Below are 7,336 nucleotides of genomic sequence, written 5' to 3'. Positions count from 1 at the left end.
AGCTTGCGAGCACCCACTGCCGTCGTTTCGCCAGTTTCCGAAGCCGTCGCGGAAGTCGAAGGCAAGGCATTCCTTCCCGCCTCTAGAGCTCGTCGCTGTCATTTTTCTCTTAGCTAGCCGAAGTTACCGTTCTTCAATCTTTTCAGTCTGCCGCTTGGCGCTAATACTCACGTTTCCACTTTAACTCCCGTAGCGAAACGTTCAGTATATACGCAATTGCGGTAATACAAAATTCCTACGGAGTACTACGCATACAGGGGTAACTAATGCAGATAATCTTTCCAAAAAACAAAAGAATCAAATGAATTACCAGATAGGAAGCACTTGACAAAGTTTTTGTTTCTGTCTTAATTAAAACGCTAAATACGGCGCCATATATTTTCTGTATGTTTACCGTATACTCCGTATATACGGAAGTCCTATGGACATCACTGGGTGTTTTTGACGGTTGCACAGAGGTAAAACCGGTACCAAAATTCTTTAATGCAATACCGTACTTCTATTTTCATGTGTTGCGCACACATATCCGTGTTTTTATTTTGGTGGCGTGTCAGCAAAGTTAAAAATTTTATACTCATAATTCTGCATACATAGAGCGTTTCAGAAGGGTCATTAGCAAGCCGAGCGGCATCTGCAGGACAGACCGACGCAGCTTCCCGCTTACGCTGGGACCATGCAGACAACTTCGGCACAGATACCCCGAGTCATGCCGTACCACTTTTAAAGACGGTAGTCTTCCTTGGGCTACTTAAACGCTGAAATTTAGGTCTGTCTGTCTTGAAAGGATAAATTTATTATCAAAAAATCCTGGTATTAATGATACAACGTAACAACCAGAAACAATTAAACAAGTCCAGTGCCAGTTGCTACAAAACTAATAGAGCGCAAAAGCTGCCAGTTAAAGACACTTACAGAAACACACAAACAGTTTCAAGTTGATTGTAGACAAAAGATTAATATACAAACAATTTAGAGTTGCTTACAACCAAAAGATTAACATGCGAGGAAAACAATTATACAAAAACATTCGCTTCAAGAATGCAGCAATATACAGAACAGGGTTGGTTTTATGTCACAACGGGTACTGTACCGCACTAACACTCAATTCTAACACCAAAATCAATTGTTACAACGTCTGTGACTTGATTAAGCCACCCGGCCAAAGTGAAACAAACTGCGCAATAGTCCTATATACCCACAGCCAAATCTAAACGTCTAAGTCCAGGTGTCAGTGTTCATACTTGTAAACATTGTTGCACAAGGACAAGACATTACGCAATTATAAGGCAGAAAATCATAACATCATGCATATTTGCAGTTTTCCTTTATTGAAAAATTCACGGATGCTTGGGTTTTGCTATAGCAAATAAAATACTACATAAACTGCAGAAAACCGTCGCCTGATGTTGGCCGCGCTACCTGGCGACGTTTAAAAAAATAAAACAGCAAAGGCAACGTCCACGTTTTGCTTAGAACGCTCTTGGAGTAGGGCAACGTGGTTCTATAAACGCTGTAGTAGGATGCCACGATTAACGCGCGTCTCCGCCGTACGGCAGCGCTCCATGGCATGGAGGCACCCGACTTGGAGCAGTGGAACGCGGTAAATTTAAATTGACTTGAGCAAACCTCCAGTGTGCTATCTCGGGAGGAACGAAACGGGAAAGGATCAGCACGAGAGGTGAGCGTAAAAGAGAAGGAAGGCCTTTACTTGGAAGGGGCGCCAGTCGACTATCGTCCTTCGGCGACATTTGCAACGAAAGGAGCAGATACGCGGCCATTTTTTTCACTTGAACGTCAAAGTGTCGCGCACGGCGAAACTCGCTCGACTTGTGCCAGTAAAGCTTTCGCTCTACAAACCTAAGTCCTCTCCCCGCCACAGCTGCTGAAGGACCAACGTTTTCCTACGTGGCTGAAGGGTACGAGTTGTCTCCACGTGCTGTGACCGACGGCAGCAGGTGCGCTCCCCAGACGGTCAGCCGGCTACCGTCTGCAAAAAGCCCCAAGCTTCTGCGACACTACCTCCAGTTTCTGTGGAGGCAGTGTCGCAGCGACATGAATACTGATTCTGCAATAAAAAGCTCCAGATATTAGGCCATTGTCGACTTTGACAGACTCTTCGACAAACTTAAAGGCACCCTGCAACACTTTTTTGAACTAGTTTTGAAATCTTAAATGCTTGCACAACGTAGTCACCCAACACACCCAGTAATTAGATTAGGGGGTCGCAAAGTACCTCAGCCAAAAATTACTCGTCTATGCCCATTAGATAAAGTGGAAACTCGCTGAAAAGATTTTTCTCTCTTTCCCAGTCTAGACATTCTTCGACGGCTCGAATTACGTCACTAAGGAAATGTAGCGGCTGTTGGCCGGTTTTCCTTCAGTTGCAGCAACGAACGCTTTTCGATAGCAACTTAACAATAAAGCCACAAAAAAAAAAGCAGAAACGGAAGGCGTATCTGGTGCGGCGACCATATCACGCAGTGACGTTCCGTGCTGGCGATAACTATAGCTTTCGCAGGTGTTCCAGACGCGAAAGAAAGAGTGAAAGCGCTTATCGAAAGTGTTGCAATGTCCCTTTAAGAAAAACGTTTTCGTGCTTTCATCTCATAAGAATATACTTACGGATAATGTGCAACTTTGTAATTCATATTATCTATATAAAGGATGAAAAACGGACTAATTGATGCTAGGAATTTCTCAGGGAATCTTTGTAGTGAAAGCAACTAGTTTAGTTGAAAGAAAGTTGGGTAAATTTCCACTAAGTGGGGTTCGAACCTTCTGCAGGTGAGAGAAGCACGGAAACCGTGGAAGCACTGCAGCTGGGTAATTCTTCTTCTTCTTCATCATCATCATCATCATAATCACCAGCCTATCTGCGGCCACTGCAGGGCAAAGGCCTCTCCCATTATTCCCCAATTACCCCGGTCCTGTGCCAACTGGGACCAATTTATCCCTGAAAACTTCTTGATCTCATCTGCCCATCTAACTTTCTGCTGCCCCCTGCTACGCTTGCTAAACTGGGTAATTACACCTGTCTAAAGGTTAACCTAGGATGCCGCAAATCGCAACTTCAACTGTTTTAATGCGAAGCGCTTTCTCAGTCACACAGATGGCGGTGTCGTTGCCTAAACCGCACTGCGAGAAAACCAACTTCACACATTGGGAAGGCACATGATGACGATGATGATGACGATGAAACAATAAAAGAAAGTTTCCCGTGGTCGGAATGAAACTTGCATCTCTCGCATTATGAAGCTGACATCTATCCGATTGTGCCATTCCGACACGGTCGAAGCAGTTGAGGTTTTAAAGCAAATTTGACCGTTTCACTTTGAACGACGAAGATGGACGATGGGGGCTCAGCTTTCTCGTGGGCGATTCGTTTGCTGTCGTCTGAGTTTGGACTTCGACTCGCAGGCAATTTGCACTTTGGTCGTTGACACTTGGACTTCGATTGCAGTGGCCTTGACTGAAACTTCTCCCCTTTACTTTCACACGCAAGAAGGCTTTGCGTTTCAACCATCGTCGTCGTTAAACGGATGGGATTTGAATTTTTACTAAGTTATTGATTACTGATTCCACTCGCTGCAGAGTGTTTGATTGAGTTGAGTAGCCGTCTTGCAAAGTTGTTCTTGTTAAACGTCTCCTCGTATGTGCTGTTCGGTGGGTTCTTAACTCTGTGCTTGGTTTGAGAGCAGGCGTACAGGCTGCAGTGTACGTGCACGAATTTCTTGTGGTCAATCTTTCTAGTGCTTACGCAGTGATGAATGTTACTCATTTTATTTAGGCGCGCAAACGTAGCCTGATTGTTTAAAATATGCTGCTCTTAACAGCGTCAGTTTAGAGCTAAGCTTACAAACCTTTCTCTCAGTCACCTGAAATCGAAGTTTCAGAGTATTGCGATGACACGATAGGTGACGAGTGAGAATTAGGTGCACTGCAAGCCACGAAAGGAAACTGGAAAAGTTTCGCAGCGAGATATGTTTTCAAGGTAAAGCTTCCGAAACGAATATATAATGCCATCCTGTTTCGAAAATTCGACGAGAGGTACTGCGAAGCGTTTCTTTTCCGCGTATTCACTCACGCGTTCCCTGCGTGTGCTGGACCCTTATAGAGCGCCGTTTAGTTCATTGCTCAAATTTAAGCAGTTCCGGACAATACTTCCCAAGTTCATTTGCATACTATTACGTTTGCACCGGGGCGTCGAGCAAGAGATTCGAGGCTAAGTTGGAGTAGAGCGAGCCACCACATTCGAATTCACCGTACGCTTATGAAGTATGTTCATTATCCTACCGCTGTCGCAAAGGAATTCTTGCTCAACAGCGGCTCTAATTCCATTGCCCCAGTGTGCCCCCCATGCAACCCCGCCACCATTTCTCCCCCAAAAAAGCGTGCCGGGAAGAGATCTGGAAGGGAAAATACTAGATAGTATGAAATAATGGTCGTTTTGCTTTTCGCGAGAAAGCTCCTTTTCTCTGTGAGAGCGCTGTATTTACACGTGCGCTCGCAGAGTAGGATTACCATCTAAAGCCTCGCGACGGTGTTCTCTCACAAAATCTGTTTTTTTTTTCGTTTTCTTTTTTTTTTCTCGGTACTGGTGGCGTGACTTCATTAGAATTTCTTTTCTCTCTTGCGCCTTCCTGTCATTTATAACGCCTGGTCCTGGGGTGGAAAAAATGGAGTTGAGCTTTTCGTTTGGCTAATAATCATTATTCAGCGGGAGTCTCATACCTTGTCCGCGGTGAACATAAATATGACAAACCGTCTGCACTGGCGCATCGTTCATCGTTAGCCCGTGGTATAACTGATGCTTTTTTCCAGAGGTGGGAAGCAACACCAGAAACAAAAAGGGAAATATTCAGAAGAGCAGGCACTACACCAGGTGGCCTCACCGCATAGAAAAAGAATGGAGAGAAAGCTGGGGAAGGTGGCAGACAGCAGCTTCATAAGCGCCGACTAATCAGAGAAACAGGAAGACATGGCGGATGAAAGACAGTTAAGCCCAAACACATTCCGAGCAGCGGAACTCTCTGAGAACAAGACGATAAGCCAGACTTTTCATCACTCGTGAAGAAGGAAAAAAAAGGAGGTAGAGGAGAGACACAGTGCGTGTGGAGAGCAAGAACGAAATCGGGAGGTACAAATACTGGAACAGGCAACAAGGCCTAGCGGAGGACGGAGGAAATTGTCTTAATCGCTCTGCTAACGCTGCTGCTGCTGATGCTGCTTTGCGTAGATGAGGAAAAGCACGCAGCTCGCGTAAGGCTAGGTTCGGCTTCGCTCGAGGGCGTCGCACACGCAAACGCCCAAATCCCCAAAAGGGAGAACCCGTACGCTGCGAACATGTGCGGACACTGCAGTCGGGAAAAGGCAATCTTGGGCCAAGCTGGGAATCGTTTTCTCGGACCCTGGCTCGTCCGAAAATACAAGGACGACAACATCCAGAGGAGGAGGAGAGAATAAAAAATAGATAAATAATCGAAACTGGATTGAAGCGGGAACAAGTTGAGCCTGATAGAAAATGAAGGCACAGCGAGCTTCGGGAATGGTCGGCGGAATGGCTTTAAATAAGGCAGAAGGCGAGAACGAAACTGAAGATTGGGTGGAGTGCCTGGCCGATTGTGATTGCACAACGATAAAAAAAAATCCTTGTTTTTGTGTGTTTCATCTTTCATCGCTTTGATGGGCCCTGCAGCTTTTTTTTTACACAACTGTGTTCAATGTGTGAAATGCGTTTAGGGCAACGTCAATAATTGCGTGAAGTTTTTAAATCAGGTGGCCGCGAAATGCCCGAGAACAACATAACTACCATACTCACGTCAGATACGTTATAAACTCGCTCCAGCATATGTCTTTGCCACGTTTGTCAAAGTGCGGGCCTTTTTTGTTTGCCGATGTGACGTCACACAATCAAAGCACAAGCATTCTGTAGCCGACGACAGAAATAAAATCGTTGAAAGAGTAAAACTGAGAAAATGAAGGTACCTACTGCGGTGAGCGTATTACGTAACGCCATTCTGTTCAGGCAATAACTGCAGCATTTGCAATGTTTCCAGGCACGAAAGAGAGCGTGAACGCTCTATATCAGTCCAATCTGTCATGCCATCTTAAGCTAGTAGTGCGAATTAACTAATTAATTAATTTAAAATACACTTTTTTCTGTAACCTTGGTTTCTTTAGTATTGTGGACGTTTACATGCTAGCAAAATTGTCAGGATAACCATACATGTTGGAATACTGTTGAAACTTTTCCCTGCAAACGAAAGACGTTATAGAAACGAACACTGCCCGCATGCAACGTTCTTCTTTTCCATTGTGGCGCGCTTGTAATTTGAATGTGAAAAGTCCTGATTAGAAACAGTGATATAGCTTGCGTTAATTTCAAGTTGACACCCATGTGGCAAAAGGTATTGTTGTGTTTAGAAATAACACTATGGCACTATTCTCATTTTTTTTAACACCGCGGTGAGTACAATTAATGAAGGAGGAACGCCCAGTCCCAACATCGTATTCCTTCCTATACTTAGAAGCATTACTTTCGGGGCATGAAGTCTTTTTTTTTTTCGGCGATTAATGCCACTCAGTAAACGTGATCCAACCTGCCATAAAGCTTTCTGTGGTCCCGGCAGCTGCAAAACGCGGATTTCCCACGGTATCGGGGTGAAATCGTTGCCCTAACTCCAACGTGAAAGATATGTGGGGCGACGTTTCATCCGGTACTAAGCGCACGAGCAATAACAAACATTCCCGCTCTCACCACGGCGATGTTAAAAAAAATTTGCGACGGATTACACGGGCCTCACAGGTGCTCGATCCCAAAGGTAAATAGAGGGTCGCGCCGGTGAGCTGAGCATGAACGAGATCTTTTAAGGATTTTGTTTAGTTTTTTATGCGTTGGGCCAAAAGAGTCGGGATTCGAAAGCGAGTAGATAAGAATCACAAAGCCTGGATTTTTTCTCTGTTGTGCAGCTAGCCCTACTAATTTGGGAGGCATCCAAACAATCCGGCCATTTACTTTTCACAAGTTTCGCGGTAAGGAGCACCTGCAAATGATCGTAGATTATGAAGCTTTAACTCGGTTTTAATTAAGAAAGGAGGTTTTTGTGTCCTTGCCTCCACCTCGAATGGTCAGTAAAAGCGTGATTCGCCTCCACGTAGCCTTTATGTCTTCTAAAGGGAGCGCATGTGAAGAGGTGCATGATGAGGCCTTTTCACGTTAGGGTATCCTCGTACTAACTGATCGTGCGCCAATCTGTCACACGTTCCTCTTTTAACGCAGACTATGCGGAAAAGAAGATTTATTGAAACAGAACCAAAGTTTCCCTAGATGCCCTCC

The sequence above is a fragment of the Haemaphysalis longicornis genome, unplaced genomic scaffold (genome assembly GCF_048455015.1).
Source record: "Haemaphysalis longicornis isolate Haplotype H1 unplaced genomic scaffold, Haemaphysalis longicornis Haplotype H1 scaffold_2, whole genome shotgun sequence".
Lineage (NCBI taxonomy): Eukaryota > Metazoa > Arthropoda > Arachnida > Ixodida > Ixodidae > Haemaphysalis > Haemaphysalis longicornis.
The sequence above is the reverse complement of the archived record's forward strand: the minus strand, read 5'-3'. Positions refer to the sequence as shown.